The following is a 16,798-nucleotide window of genomic DNA, read 5'->3' as shown; positions in this document are numbered from 1 at the left end:
TGCAATGTCTAGAACAGGTTCAAGAAACATTGATTGTTTACTCTATATGTATATATATGATGTTTAAAAATTTGAAATTGTGAAATGATTGGTCACGATTAATAAACTTCGGACTAAATATACAAACCTAAGAATCTTATAGTTTACACAGGCAGATGGATTTTCTGCCATAAGTAGTGCGGGTAGGGTCTTATGACGTCTGTCACTAGTTTAAATTCATACATTATCACAGTGGAGGGTGGCTCCTCCTCCCCACCCAGCACACCCCCTTAAAAACTGAGAATAACAGTTTACCAACAAGTGGTGATAACAAGAGTGCACTACACAGCCCCTACTCAAAAGCAAGCAGACTTGCCCATTTTGAATATGGAGAAGGGTGTGGAAAGCTCTTATCTTGGAAGGTGAAAAAAGGCCAGGCAAGAAGTTTTATTAAAGAAATTAAGTATGAAGAAATATGAATTCCCCTTTTGACTAGGGAAGAAATTGAAGAGGCCCTCCTTAAACAACTTTAGAAAGTATATCAGGAAGATCTGACCATAACCGAGGAATAGGTTGAGGATTGGCTGGGGAGGATGCCCCCCTTAAAGTCAGCCAGACAGAGGGAGAAGCCATTAATAGCAGTATCACAGAGGGTGAGATCAGAAAAGTAATAACAGGGGAAAACTAAGTAAAGAAGCTTGTCTGGATGGACTACCTGTTGAGGTATATAAAAAATTGGGCAAATTTATTTTACCAGTATTGGCAAAGCTATTTGGAGCAATCCTTAAGAATAGCGGTGAGTTGCCAGCCTCATGGAATGTGGCTACATGTACCCTGATACCCAAAACAGATAAGCCGTTGAATATCTGCATTTCTTATAGATCCATCTTGCTGCCAAATTGCGATGATAAAATCTTCACGAAAATACTAGCAGAAACATTAAATGGGGTGGCAGGAGGTCTATTAAATGAAGACCAAAAGAGCTTTGTTAGGGAGAGGTGGATACAAGATCTTACTTATAATCTAATAGGAGCCATTGATATAGCTTCTGCCTATAACACCCCCCTGGTGATTATTACTTTGGATGTCACCAAGGCATTTGATTGGGTGAACTGCGTGTATCTTTTGAAAATACTTAGGAGGACCAACCTGGGTGAGAATTTCTGAAGGATAGTAGAACTGATTCATAAAAATTCCTCAGCTAGGGTCCTGGTGAACGGGAATCTCTCCCAACTTTTCAAAATTTCAAGGGGAACTATACAAGTTTGCCCACCGTCTCCTCTCCTATTCAGCCTATATATTGAACCCCTGGCAATAATAATTAGGGGGAATGAAGGAATATGTCCCTTTAGGCATAGAGGTTGGGAGAAGAAGGTGGGGCTGTATGCGGATGACCTGGTGATCTATACCTCTGATCTGCTTTCCTCTATCCCGTTAATATACGAAACAACTTCAGGATTTGGGCACATCTCTGGTTACGAGGTGAATGAACTTAAGATGGAAACAATGGCCTGGCACATAAGTACTCAGCAAGAACATATCACAAGAGAAATGAGATACTTAGGCATCAGAATTACACTAGATATAGAAAGAATTCTGGAAGTTAATTCCTGGAATATTAATAAGGAAGTATGTGAGTAATCAAGCGGGCCCCACCTTCCATTGATGATTATTGGAAGGGTGAATTTTGCAAAAATGTTGATCCTTCCAAAATTCACCTTTCTGTTCCAAAATATACCTAGGGTTTTTAAGGAAGAGTGGTTCAAAAAGGCTCAGGCTAAGATCTCTAGTTTTATTTGGGCCTCTAAAGGAGTACAGATTTCTTTGAAGAAGCTCAGATGAAAGAAAGATAAGGGGGTCTTTGTCTACCAGATTTATCTTACTATGCTTGGGTTTTTCTCCTAAATAATGGAAGAATGCTCCTGAATGATCCAGATTGATCGAATGTTGGGAAAATGTTCAGGGCAATGCTACAGAAGGTAAAAGGGGGAGCGCAAGGTTTCCTACATTAATTTGGAGATCCGAGATTCTTTTAAAAAGTGTGCCTTAAGACTCTGCAAGTGTTTGCTGCCACATGGTATAAAATCAAAATCAAGACAAAACTCAGCTATTATAGCGGGCGGTTCCTATTTGGGATACTCCAGGTTCTCCCGAGTTAACTAAGGATAGCCTTGCCATAGTCTTAAAAACGACAGACTCTGTACCTGTGTGCAGCGCGCTGCTGCTCTGCCCGGCTATCGTCTCTCTGTTCCCTCCCACCTTCACTGTTGGCGTCTCTGGGCTTCCGGTTCCGGGTCGGCCTCGGCGGTGCCTCGGAGTTCGCCTTCGCCCTGGTGTGTTGGTGTGTCGCCCTCACTGTTCATTGACCCCCGTTGCCTTCGGCAGTATCAGCGGCGTTGCGTGGGCTGTCTTTGGCGCTATCCCCTCATTGTCCCCCATTGGAACAGAGCAAAGGAGTCGCCACGGGGGGGCAGTTGTCTCTGGGCATTTTGAGTGCCAACTGGTGGCCGGAGGTTGCCGGAGGCTGCTGGAGGTCGCCACTAGCAGGTTAGGGGGAGGATAGTGCCCCCTGGACCTATAACCTGCAAGAAATACACGGGAGGCTGGACAGGATTGAGTGCACGTGGACCTGAAAAGACCGAGGATGTGAGGAAAAGGTGGTGGAGGAACAGAGAGCGGCAGAAAGCAGGCCCACAGGACAGAGGTAAGTGGAAATTTATAATTGAGGATCTTTAGCAAAGAGATATTGCCAGAGCCGGCTGTAGTGCACCTAAAAAGCGAAGGAAAACAGCCCGGAAAGTCTCTGCTCCATTGGAAACAAGCAAGCGGAGAGAGAGAATTTAAAGACATGGCATTAGTAAGGAATAAACATCGGAAAGTATCTAAGAATTCTAAACTTCCAGGAAATACAAGTCATGGAGTAGAGGACATAACCGAACTACCCATTGACTTGGAAAGTGCGATATCGACACCTTCCAGAAATAAAACATCTGTACTGGGGTCTACTGCATCCTCAAGTACAAATAAACAGAAGGGGCCGATGTCCGCTAAGGCTGCAGGTGTAAAAGGTGGTTCTACAGTCTCAAAATCTATTAAAGACTTCTTTGGTAAGCATTTTAAAGAAAAGGAGACACCAGAAAGGGAACCAAAGGCAGTGGAGCACCCAAAATTGACTGAGATCCAGGTATCAGATGCCGATTCCCTGAACCAGACAAATTTCGACATTGCTAATATTTCGATAGTACCTCGACTGTCTTCCTCCCCACGGCTGTTTCAATCAGTATAAAACCAAGACTCAGAGGGAGAGGAGGGGAGAAAAAGAAAATGAAAATGAAAATCTGAGCGATTTACATCCAGAGAGAGAAGCTGCCGAAGAAGAATTTGGACTAAATGTTAAAGACAGCCTGGAAAATGTAAATATGGCCCATACTGTGTTATCAGGCCTACCTGTGAATAGTTTGGAGGTAACGGGTACCTCAAGCTCATCAATGCTTGAGGTTATGCTGATGCTCCAGAAAACTTAGCAAGAAATCCTAGAGGTTTCAGTGGTGAATAATGAAATTCTAAAAACCCATAGTAAGCAGTTTAATAACATAATTGGGGAATTGATGCAGATTAAAGCCCAAATGCCATCCCTTGTATGAACTGTAGAGAACAAAGCTGATGAGGTGGGAGAAATAACAAGGGCAAATACATCTAATGAGGAGGAGCCCACTGTGTACATCTCCCGCTGTCCCATGATTATAAGGAGATATGGCGAAAGGAGGCGCGGCCTGTTGAGAAGAAAAGCGAAAAAGGTCCAACGGGTCAGTCAGGCTGCACAACAGGTGAACAGGAAACAGGTACCCCATGACCTAAGGCCCAGGGGCAAGGCAGTTAGAGTAGAAATGGATAATGTAACCCCAGTAGACCCTGGGGCAAGCACCCTTGGTCCCCAGGAAAAATCATGTTGGGACCAAGGTAAAGGCTTGGCCAAGAATATTAGGGCCCCTAAGAGGATGCCCAGGGGGAGAAAAGAGGGGTTAGAACCAATATGGGAAATGGAAACGTCCACTGATGCAGGGCCCAGTAACTCATCCCCAGTGAACAATTGGATGAATAGTGGCAGAGCAGAAAGTAACTTGAAGAGAAGGGATTAAAGTCCAGAGAATAGCCATAAGCCATTACAGGCATCCAGGATTGTGGACACCTGGCTATACCTAGAACCATTGGGCCAGGGAAATGGGAGGAAATGGAGTAAGAAATTAAAACCCCTAAACCGCTCGCAGCTACTATTCTCATTTGCTAAATGCCCCAGCCTAAAATATGTCAGTACAGATGACTTAAAAGAAGTGGGGTTTTTGGTTAATGCTAAAGGTGAGGAAATAACAAAGGTCCTCCTCCACTCAGCTTTGATAAAAGTCGCAATGGAAAAAGCGGAAGCTGAGATGTTAAAGGAAGGAATCAGAATAGTAAATAGAGAGGACCTGAAATTGGATAATCAAGGGCACCAATTCCTTAGAAACCATGCAGGGTTGGGAGAACGGCAAATAAAAATTATCTCATCTGGATGGAGTAACAAGGAAGGCCTGGCAATTACAATTGCTCCTAAAAAGTTAGGGTGGGGGGAGGAAGATGTCTTGGAGGGGAACAGGTACACAGAGCTGGCTTACCTAGACCAGGAGGAGGAGGGGAATCTGAGTAACATCGATTAGGAAACTGGGTCGTCGCACAGCCTGCGCATCTTGTCTTGGAATATTAATGGCTATAAAAGAATATGGCCTCAAGAGATTTTCAAAAATCTCCTTGGAAAGACCGATATTATGTTCCTACAGGAGACATGGCTGTGCGACGAAACCCCCGTTACGGAAGGTTTTGCTAGTCACATAAAACCTGCAAGAAAGTATAAAATGGGTAGGGCGTCAGGTGGCCAGATGACGCTGGTCTCCACAAGGTTAGTGAGAGATATCCTCCATCTTGACTTAACATGTATCTGGGCTTGGGGAGCAGAGTGCTGATCCTAAATAACAACACAAGGGGTGAAGGTTTTTGTATTTTCAACGTGTACAAACAGAAAGGGGAAAAGCGTGAGTATAAAGCAGAGCGGGATCGTTTAAAAAAGGATCTAGAGTACTTACATGAACTCTATCCAGGAGATGTGATTTTAATACTGGGAGACTTTAATCATAGATTGAATCCCATAAAAACGGATGCCTGGAATAGTGACATACTAAAAGCGTATAACATAGAGTCTGCAAAGTTTATCAGCACCGTGCTCTCAAATCAGGATGTGGAGGTTGGACGGCTGCTGGGGGCCATGGGTCTGGTTTGTGTGAATGTTAGGAAAGAAACAGATCGGCCCGCCAAGCGCACATTTAAAATAGGACAGCGATTGTGCCCAATAGACTATGTATTTATCCAGGCCTGGTGTTTCCACACAATCCAACATTTCGAAATACTTCAAGTAGAGGGCAGCGATCATTTCCCACTATTGATAGAAATGTATGTAAATAAGGTCCCGCCAAGACAGAAGGTGTTGCATGTAGAGGTTGAATATCCCAAGCGACTTACAACCCGGATAAGTGAAGAACATCTAAATAAACTGAAGGACCTTCAGATAGTAGCTGACTTAGGAAACCTAGTAAAGGGAGAAGAGATACCCTGGTATGAGGATATGATAAGACAACTCGTAGAATGCCTCAGAATAAACATTAAACGGGGGAAGCATAGCTTGGGAAGGAAACTCCCACTAAATGCAACTAGTAACCCATGGTTTGATGCAGGTTGCCGTAAAGCAAAGGCCGTTATTAGAAAGAGTGAAAGAAGCCTTAGGCGTAGCTATAATGAAGTAGAATCTCTAGCCCTTAAGAAATTAAGGATAAAATATAAGGCATCGCTTAGAGACAAAAAAAGATCTTTCAAAGAAAACTGCTGGAAGAACCTACTAGCGACAATCGATGAAAAGAATGTCAAAGGCTTTTGGAAACTGATACAGGAATGTGCGGGGAAAACAGCAGGATCCATGCAATGTTCTGTCCCAGAGGATAAGTGGGTAATCTACCTTGAGGAGATCTACGGCAATTGGCCAGGGAGGGAGGCAATAGTACCATCTAGTTGGCCAGGAGTGAGGGGTGAAGTAATGGAGCAGTTCTCCCAAGGTCATATTAAAATTGTGATAGCCAACTTAAACTTAACACGAGCTGCTGGTCCAGACAATCTACCCGCTATTATCATAAAAACAAATATAGATTGGTGGGCGGATTTGTTCGCAAAGACGTTCTTAAGAATACTAAAAACAGGAACGTTACCAGATAGCTGGAAAGGGGCTATTATTAGAATCATACACAAAAAAGGTGACGTAAACTCCCCTAAAAACTATCGCCTGATAAATCTCTTGGACATTGGGGAAAAAGTCTTCTCTAAAATCATTCTGGGTTTGTTAAAAGATTGGGCTGAAGATAATGATATAGTACCTCCCGAACAGGGGGGTTTTAAAGAAGGTCATTCAACAGTGGATCATTGCTTTGCCCTCTGGGCGGTAGCGCGGAAGCCTATAGAGCAAAGGGGTAATCTGTTTTGCTGCTTTGTAGACTTCCGCGCGGCATTCGATCTTGTAAGCAGGGAACAGCTATGGTCTACCTTGAAAGGCTATAAGTTACACGCAGACCTGTTAGCCCTTATCCAGGCCTTGCATACAGACAACTGGGCCCAGGTAGTCCTGGACGAGGATGGTGGATTATCTGGTAAGATCCAGATTGGAAATGGCCTGAGGCATGGGTGCGTATTAGCCCCGTTGCTATTCTCTTTGTTTATAGCGGACCTACCTCGGAATCTAAAAGAGGTTAGAGGGGCTAGCCCAAAGCTAGGGGGTAACCATATATCCTGTCTGCTTTATGCAGACGATCTGGTGATCATGGACCAGACGGAGATAGGCTTGCAGAGGAAACTAGATATGTTCCATAAATACTGCTTAAAAAAAAACTGGTAGTAAATATGGAAAAGACCAAAATCCTATGCTTCCGCAAAAGTAAGACCCGTTTCCATCGGTATTTAGGTACGGAACAACTTGAGAAGGTAACGGAATATAGATATTTGGGAGTATGGTTCACGAGTAACTTGAAATGGACCACCCATCTGGAAGCGTTAAAAATTAGGGCAACAGCCTCTATAAAGGGCTTAAAAAGGTTTAATAGCTTCTACGGAGACTTGTCAGATGGGCCGGCTATAAAGGCCTACCTGGCAATGGTCCCCGCGCAATTCCTATATGGATCAGAGGTTCTCCTCCTTAGTGGGAAAAAAGGTTGGGAAAAAGAGGAGGGTATGATCCTAAAAAGCTTGTTCTTGTTGCCGAAATCAGCAATGGTACAAGCAGCAAGATTGGAGATGGGAGTCACTTCCTGGGCAATTACATCCAGGATGGCACTAATACGGTTCTGGCAGCGTCTGGAGACAGGGGAACCTCCCAGAAAAATATCACAGTGGTGTAGGGAGGAAATTGCCTCCAGTGAGTTATCGTGGGCTAAAGAAACAAGACTCTCACTAAAGGAAGCTTATGGGAAGCTAGGAATAAAACTAGATACCCAGTTAGGACACACCAATATAGGCAAAAAAGAACTACGGTCATTGGGAGCGGATGTGTCACGCATATGCGATCAAGAGTATCTCCGGCAAAAAATATCGGTGTCCCATATGATCCAAGTATGGATTTCAGAAGACCACTCCTACCCTTACTTGGATAGGTTGCCGAATCAGCACTTAAGAAGAGAGGTTTTAAAACTGAGAATGGGCATAAACCCCTGTTATGTAAATACCAGGGTTAAAAATTACATGATAAATAGTAATGGCAATTGCACATGTACGTTAGGTACCTCCTGTGATATTATTCATATTTTATTAGACTGCAGGATGACCCTTGATATACGTAAGGAGATTTTAGGCCCGCTATTAAAAAATTATAGGATTATGAATAGAAAGCAAGCTGCAGATCTCCTGGTGGGGATGGTAAATCTGGATATAGCCTGCGCTTTGGGGAAATACATGAGCCGAGTCAGGGGGTTTCTCCAGAGTACAGAGGTATAGGCGTATGGTAACGAGATTGCACTTTAATGTATGTATTGTGTTTGGAAGGCCTGGTCACATATGTTTTCTCATGTTCACCCTTGTGATTTTAACATCCTAGCAGGATACTGTTTAATAACAAAGCTATTGGGGTTTCCTCCCGGAAAGGACTGAATTGCAATTTTATAAATTTTACATATTTTGTGTTTTTATAAAGTTTTATAAATGTATTGTGTATACTTTTATGATCGTAACAACCCAAATAAAGTTTTAATGACTGACTGACTGACTGACAGAAGTATAAGATCAGATAGTTGTCAATGTGTGTTGGATTCCATGGGAGAAATTAGTTTAGTTTAGTTTAGTTTGGGTTTATGAAGCGCCTTGTTACACCAGCTGGTGTGTCCCCGCGCTCTTTCAAGTTCAACTGGTAACGTCAAGGGCCATTTTCATGCAGTTTATGCTGCTTTCAGTTCACCTGTGTGAACAACCATGTGTTTAATCTCTTGCAGAAGTTTGTATGTGATTGTTCCGCTTGGAGAGGTATGGGGAGCTCGTTCCAGCTCTTTGCTGTCAAGTATCTGAATGAACGTGCACCCATGCGTGCTCTTCTTATCTTCGGGACATCTACTTGGTGTGACCCTGTAGATCTTAACTGACGTACCGTTTTATATGGTAGGAGTAGGTTGTGCTGGTAGGCAGGGCCTTTCCCCTTCAAAATACGATGGCCAAAACACGGTGCCTTAAATTGAATCTGCTTCTGCACAGGCAACCATTACAGTGTTTCAGTGCATTTTTAGATGGTGCCTTTCTCTGTAAATTCAGGGCCAAACGGGCGGCTGCTTTCTGTATGGATTGCAGCTTCTGAAGACCCTTTTTTGTTGCACCCAGAAGCAGTACATTCCCATAGTCCATTCTTGATGTAAAAAGGCAATGGATTAGGGTTTTTCTGGCAGTCATAGGAAGGATGTCCCAGGTTTTTCACCTCCGTCTTGGGGTCGGGAGTAGGTCCTAGCATAGTTGGCCACCATAACGGTGACCATATAGATGGGGAGTTTCCCACTACTAGCACCTCTGTCTTACTGCCATTCAGGCTCAGACAGTTATCTGATATCCATCCTGCCAGATCTTTCAGGCAGGCTGCAAAGCTATTTGCTGCCTGGGGTGAGTCAGGCGCTTACCAACAACAAGCTATCCAGGTTTAAATATTTACAAATTAAAAGCTGGTACCACTCGGTTGAGATAGACATTGGCTCCTCGAACGAATTAGAGATTATGATGGCCAGCAATATCAAAAGGAAGAAGGAACTGGCAAACTGGTATTGGCTCTTGGTGGATCTGGCAGACATCGATTTAAACTACCAAAGGAACTGTGGGAAAGAGACTAGGCAGGGACGGAGTTAGAAGACTTATGGCAAGTATCCTATAACATTCTGTACTCCACAGTCTGTGCTGCAAATTTAAGGAGGAACCACCTTTTCTGTCTTCACAGTGCATACCGGACTCCGCTAAGGCTGTCTAAATTGGGAAAAGGAACCACGCCAAAATGCCCAAAATTCGATCAGGAAAAGGTGGACGATATCCACTTGTTTCTGGAGTGTCCCAGGAATCACAGTTTCTGGTCAGACATGAGTAATTGTATGTCGGAGATACTCGGCATGAAGCTCCAGGTAAGCAGAGTGCTGGGTTTCTTTGGGGTCCTGACAGATTATGAGCTGGTACCGATTAAAGTAAGATAATTGATATTTTTTATATGGTGCTTCCTACCCGGAGGGAGATCTGCAAAAATTGCATAAAAGCTATCCCCTCTACCAAGGCAGACTGGATCAATTCTGTAAAATACACGATCCAGTTAGATAGAGCTGCGAAAAGTAAGAGAAATTAATTTTGGGTACTGTGTAAACACTGAGTAAACACATTGGAATCAAATAAAGTCCTATGATTAGGCCTTTATTACTACACTACTCTGGTGGCTGCCCTACAACGGCTGTGCCGGAGTGGGCAGTCCTCCAACAGAGAAGTTCTGTGCAAAGTGCTTTGCCCTTGGCCCAAAACAAAGATCTCTGGATGGCGCTTTGTTAAGGGGGGACCCAGAGTGCGCTTCTGTTCTTAGTTTTTTCTAGGCGAATGAGGACTTAAATTTAAAAAAAAACACTTTTTCTTTTTTATTCTCCCTAGGAAAATATTTTTCACCAGGGTGTGTCCTAGTTCCCACCCTCTTTAACCTCTTCATGGCTGACCTCCCAGCTACGTTAGATAAAAGCATATCACACGCTCTGAAACTTGGAAACATGTCCTTTTCCAACCTCCTCTACACGGATGACCTAGTCTTAATAAGTAGAACACCAATCGGATTACAGCACCTATTAGGCACTACTAAAGATTTCTCACAAGAAAACGCTCTACTTATCAATTTGCTTGCGTAGCACTACTTATCAATTTAAGTAAAACAAAAACAATGGCAATAGGCTACACTAAAAAGAAAAAACTGCACTGGCATCTGGACGTGCATCGCCTAGAACCAGTAACTGAATACAAATATCTTGGAGTCTTACTAGACAGAAAAGCCTCTCACAAAACCCAGATGGGGGCCCTGTGGCGAAAAGGCATTACAACAACATTCACCATGAAGCCTCTGAAAAAAAGCACTACCAGGTCTGACCTAAGATCTACTACTTGAGGGCCTCCACGATAAGCTACTGCCAGTGTTAACCTACGGAAGCAAGCTAATGCAAGGGAGGAACGCAATCGTCCTGGTGCCAATAGAATGATCTTCCGCCTCCCAAACTACACTTCCCCAGCTCAAAAATGGCTAGAATTCGGCCTACAGAAACAGATCATGGCCAGAAGGGGGCCATTCGTAAAAAGATGGTATACGATCAGGGGAGCACAGCAAGGGTCACTAAACTCGCATCTATGTGCTGAATTTCCACATTGGAAAACTCTTTAGCCAGAGAGTACCTCCTAGATTTTCTATTGAAATTAGTCCTGACTCTATTTATGGAAGATCACAGTAACTCATATGAGCTTCAAAAAGGCAGTAACAAAACCCACAAAAGTAATATCCCAAATGAAAGGCAAAACAATTCTGGTGAAAAGGGCACAGAGCTGGACTATTCCCAATGATTATACAGTGTTCAAACCACAACCATACCTGAGTGCAGGAATCAATATTACGATGAAGGAGAAATTTTTAAGACACCACCTGGACATACTTCCAATACTCCCAACCCTACCTCCCTGCAAAGGAAACCCGGAAATCACACCTGCCATCTTTGCGGAAATGGAAGTGAGGATCTAGTACATATAATCTGCATCTGCCCAAGCCTACTGGACATCAGATGGGCAATACCACGCTAACTTCTTCAATCACAAAGGCATTAGGGCCTGTAGCCAGGGAATGAAGCTTTTCTGCAAAACAACCGCCACTCAACTAAATTGCCACTTCACAAGATACCTCAGCATAGCCGAAAGGAGACTGGCTCAAACGCCATTTTACTATGAAGTAATAGGTGAGCAAAATAACAGCGGGCCAGGAGTAACCTTAACTCTCCAAACATAACAATCCAGGCTGCAGTAATAACTTTTTAAACCCTTGAGAATGCCATTACTCTATGAAATTAGCACACAGACCTCCTATCCAATAAATCAGACCACAAACCACAAGCCAGCATACAAACCTAACTAAAGGACAACCCAGAACTGCAAATTTTGCACAACACATTCTTGCAGTTTGTATTTCATGACAACCTGTAATCCTTTTTCAAATTTATCTTTTTTCATGTTATGTAAATGAATTGGTAAAGTGACATGAGTATGCAACCCCTTCAGCGGGATTTTACCATTCGTGGTGGAGAAACACAAGGTAACTTTATTTATGCTTACCAGGAAACTGTACATTTGGTTGTAAACATGTATAGGACAAAATTAACTTTGTGAAATGGGCCCAAAGATAACACCTTGAACATACGATGAATATGTTAGGAACTCATCAAACTAGTCAGTATCTTTTTGGAAAAAACTGTCAGATTGCTAAGAGTCTCTGTGAAAAAAATGTTTCATTCATAACAGTGTATGTGAAACAGAAACAACTTTCAAGCCATTATCAATGCAGTAATCATCAATGTACATGAATAGAGAAAACAACAAATCTTTGTCTTTATTGCTATGAAGGTTCCAATCTCCTTCAGATCTACATTTTTGCTTTAATCCCCTTTCATCTCTTTTCAGCATACTTACACTCATCATGTCTTCATCTCTAATTGGGCACCAAATTGAATGCAGCCGACCAACAAACACCTACTTACTGCCCTATATCTACGCATCTCTTCCTCATTGTTATAAAACATAAAGATCTCATCCATGGCAAATACCCAAGCCTCCATTATATTCATTTTTCGGACTGAACATGGCTTCATGGTGTGCTATATGAAGGAGAAGGTGGTGATGAGATGGGCAAAATGATCTTTATGGTAAATACTATACCATAGTAAAGAATCTAATTCTGGACACCATATATTACCATTAGAACACATATTTGGATTAAAGCTACACATAAAGCCATGTCAATTATGTTAACATGTATTCCTGTTATTGAACATATAAAGTAAATTGTCCCTCACCTAAGCTAACATCACCATAATTCTGACCTTTGTACAATCCAGTACAGAAACCCAAACCTAGCATCTAACCAAAACCGGAAATCTTATCTAAACTGCTAATCGTACTCTATTTCTTAGACTAAATCTAATCCAAAGTCCTTAATTTAACCCTAAACATTATCCCAACTCCCTATTGTAAATCATTTATGAATCCAAATATTAATACTTAATCTTACTGCATCCAACACCCCAAGCCTAACCCTAAATTTAGGGCCTCATTTGGAGCTTGACGGACGGTTAATCTGGCACAAATGTGATGGATATCTTGTCTGGTTTACCAAAAATGCATGATATCCTGTGTAGGGGTGAGTGGAATGTTTTGATGTTCCGCTCCACCCACTTAATTGGTCACTCTTCGTTACTCTTTAACACAGAGTTCTGGCCAATTTCCACCAATTGCTTTGTGCTAGAATGTTTCTCCTGTGAGTCTCCAGAAAATGCGAGCTGGCAAGCAAAGCAAGATTTGGCACTCCATAGCACGATTTTCTAACGCGGGCGGTTGGTGTCAGTGGGCAGGTGTTATAGTAGATTTGCTGCCGCTCTAGTAGAGCAATGCATGGTGCCATTCGCACTGCTTTTAAGAGCTGACTGCACTGCTGCTGCTAAATGACAGTGTAAGCAGTGCAAGCTGCATATTTTCTGCCCATTAGCAGAATTTATCTGAGTTTTTATGTAACTCCATGGAATTCCACAGAGTGATGCTCCACAAGTTCCACCCACCACTAATCCTGTGGCGGAAATGAATGAGATACCTGTCACATTTGTGATAAAGTAAACAAGCTGCCAAACTTTAAATCAGGCCTTTAATTATAACTATACACTTAAACCTAATTCTTATGTTGCACATTACCCTAAATTATTTAAAAATCTAAATCCTGTCAGTCAATCTCATTGTTCTCATTACCCAAACCCTAATAGTAAACCTAAATCTAAATCTGTTCTAAATTCAAATTCTGATGGTAATCTTATAAGTCTCCTTTATCCACTACTTATGCTAAACCTAACTCTTACCATTAAACCAAAATTAAACCAAATTCTAACACTATTCTACATGATTTGGACATCAAATGCCAACACTTACATCACTGTTCTCGCTATCACAACCCTAACTTTAAACTTTACCCAAAACACAAGTACAAAACCTGATCCCTACTCTAAATACTTTAATTCAAAATTCTAAAACATAATCTTAACATTTATATTAATGCAACCTCAAGCATAGCCTTTCTCTTAATTCAACCCTAAGTTTTCAGACCTACTCTAAATTTCCCTAAAGCCAAACTCTAAAACCAAAAGTTAACATTCACATTACTCCAAACCTAATTTTAAAGCAAACACGTACTCATAATCTAAACATAACCCCAATCCTAAATCCTGCTCTAAGGTTGTCCTTAAAAGAACAAAGACAATGCTGAAAAGGAAATAATGGAGGCGGAAACACCAAATGTATGGTGTTTGGTTTTACTCATGTGCCGCATTAAACCTTAATTCAAAATTCTAAATGTCAGAATGAGAGATAATATGATAACACTGAACGATTTGACATCTTTTAAGCTGCAAACCAAAGAATATTGCAGTTTTTCCCTGAGAAAAATTCACCTGGCTTTAACTGAAAAAATTTACAGGATAACTGCATGGTCTCTATGAAATATATGCACTAGTTGTAATGTCTGTGCGCAAACAACCATTTACAAATAAGTCAGAATAATATTTTTGCAAATATGCATTTATACCTGTTACGTTTACATATGTATGAAAATATAATAACATTTGACTGAAAAGAATAGTCAGTGGCAGTTTCCAAGAAGTACCTGGATATAATAAAAAAATTGTTATTCAAAACTCTTGCAGGAATACATTTCCAAAATATGGGCCCGATTAGGATTGCGGTGAATCCGCATCCTCCGGGCCGGCGGAAGCCACCGCCGGCCCGGAGGATGCGGATTCACCGCTGCAGTGGCTACAAAGACCCCCCGCCAGATTAGGATGGCGGTAGGATCAGCGGCAGACGGCAGGTCCGTCCGCCGCTGATCCGCGGGATGTAGCCTGCTATTTGGTGGCGGTGTCTGCAAGACACCGCCAGCCAAATTAGGAAGCATGTGTAAACATGCTTTTCCGCGGCGGTTTTTCCACCGTGGAAAAGCATGTGGACCTTTGCTTCTGGGGGGCCCTTGTGTGAAGGGGGGGTTGGGGTGCACATGGGGGGTACCATAGGTACCCCCCATGTGCACCCCAACCTAACCTATGGTACCCCCCTGCATTTGCATTCACAAAGCTGCAGGCACCGCGCGGTGCCTGCCGCTTTGTGCATGCAAATGCAATGCATGCAATTTTAACATTGCGGCGGGTGCTGCTTCAAGCAGCACCCGCCGCAATGTTAAAGTTACAGGATGTGACCGCCAGGGTGGCGGTCACATCCTAATTCGCACGGAGGGACCACCGCTGCCCCTGCGGACGGGCCCTCCACCTCTGGGGTGGCGGACGGATGCAGGTCCGTCCATCATCCTAATAGGTCCCTATGTTTGAAAATCACGTCCATAAAAGCTCTGTGCATGGGTTATGAGTACTCAACCACCGATAATATAACCCAAAACCTGGAATATAAGAGGAGATGGAAGACAATGTAGTCCATATGATGTAGTGGTATTCACTAATATTCCTGAGTGTCGAGAGCGGACCTGACTCATGAGAGAGAAAGCCTCAGGGGTAAGGCAGCCCTTCTCTCCCTCGATGATTGTAATAAATAGCATTTAACTCAATAAAGATCTGCATAACTTCTATGCCATGCTGTTTTACCCATATTGTAGATATAAACAAAGATATTTAATGAGAAGCGGGATGCAAAGGGTCAAACCAGTGCATTGCGCTAAAATCACAATGTATAGGCCACATGACTATAAGAAGATTCAATTTCCTATGTGAAGTTACGGTGACATACAAAACAGGCGATAGTAAGTTCTCAAATCAGTTATGTTGCAAATAGTAATTCCATAATTTAACCATCATACTGTGGTAATGAGTTATATTTTATTATTATTACACTTGTTCCAAATGATGTGTGTTATTGTAGCTGTTTATTTTCACAAGCATGACATACAATTAGAAAACATCCTAGACAGCAGTGAATATGAAATAACTTCTAACATGAGATCTGTGTAAATGATTCTGCATTTTTTAGGTGAAATTAGTATACATTAACCACAATTAGCCACATTGTACGTGGAATCGAAAACAGCTAATTTAGGGCTTTGTCTCTGCTGCAGTATGTCACTGACAGATATCTTAAATATTTAAAGCATTGGTATGTTCCTCCCTAGAAAGTGATTACTGGTTATTTGTCACTGTATATTTGAGCAATCTGCTGCTTTTGCGTGAATATTTAGCAGTATTTGCTGAGGTCTGTGTAGTATTTACAGTCCACAGCATAATAGAAAACAAACATAGCACAAGGCAAAATAGAACATGAAATCATAACAGGGCATAACAAAACAATCACACCAGAGTGCAACACAACTATAAAAGTAAAATAAGAAATAACAAAACAATGCAATAATGCAACACAAAAACACACTAGCATAAAAAAGCACAATAAATCACGACCAACACAAACTGCAACTCAATTGCACAAAAATAATGTATCACCACAATAAACACATCACAACAATGCAGCACAAACAAACATAACACACTGAAACAAGAGGATAATAACATGGAGACCCAACAAATACATCAATGCCATTCACTGAAAGTATACAATAATAACATATTTAACAATACATAACACATATTTACACCACCACAATAATTTGTAACATAGCAACACAACATAACAAAACAGTACAACCACAACAGATCATGATGAAATGTGCCAGAACACCAGAACAGACAATCACATCATAACACAATTGCACAATTCTGCTGCTGTGTTGTTTTGTCTTTGTGTTGTGTTGTGTTATTGTGTTGGTATATTGAGTTGGTAAAATCTCTGGACCCAGTGCATTGTTGTATAGTTAAGTTGCATTTTCCTGTTGCCAATGTATTGTTATTTTGTTGCATTTTGTCTGTGCATTGTATTATGCTGTTGTTTATATTGCAAATGTTTGATGTTGTATTGCCTTGTT

This window comes from Lissotriton helveticus, chromosome 3_1 (assembly GCF_964261635.1).
Source record: "Lissotriton helveticus chromosome 3_1, aLisHel1.1, whole genome shotgun sequence".
NCBI classification, from domain to species: Eukaryota; Metazoa; Chordata; class Amphibia; order Caudata; family Salamandridae; genus Lissotriton; species Lissotriton helveticus.
This window is presented reverse-complemented; position numbering follows the sequence as displayed.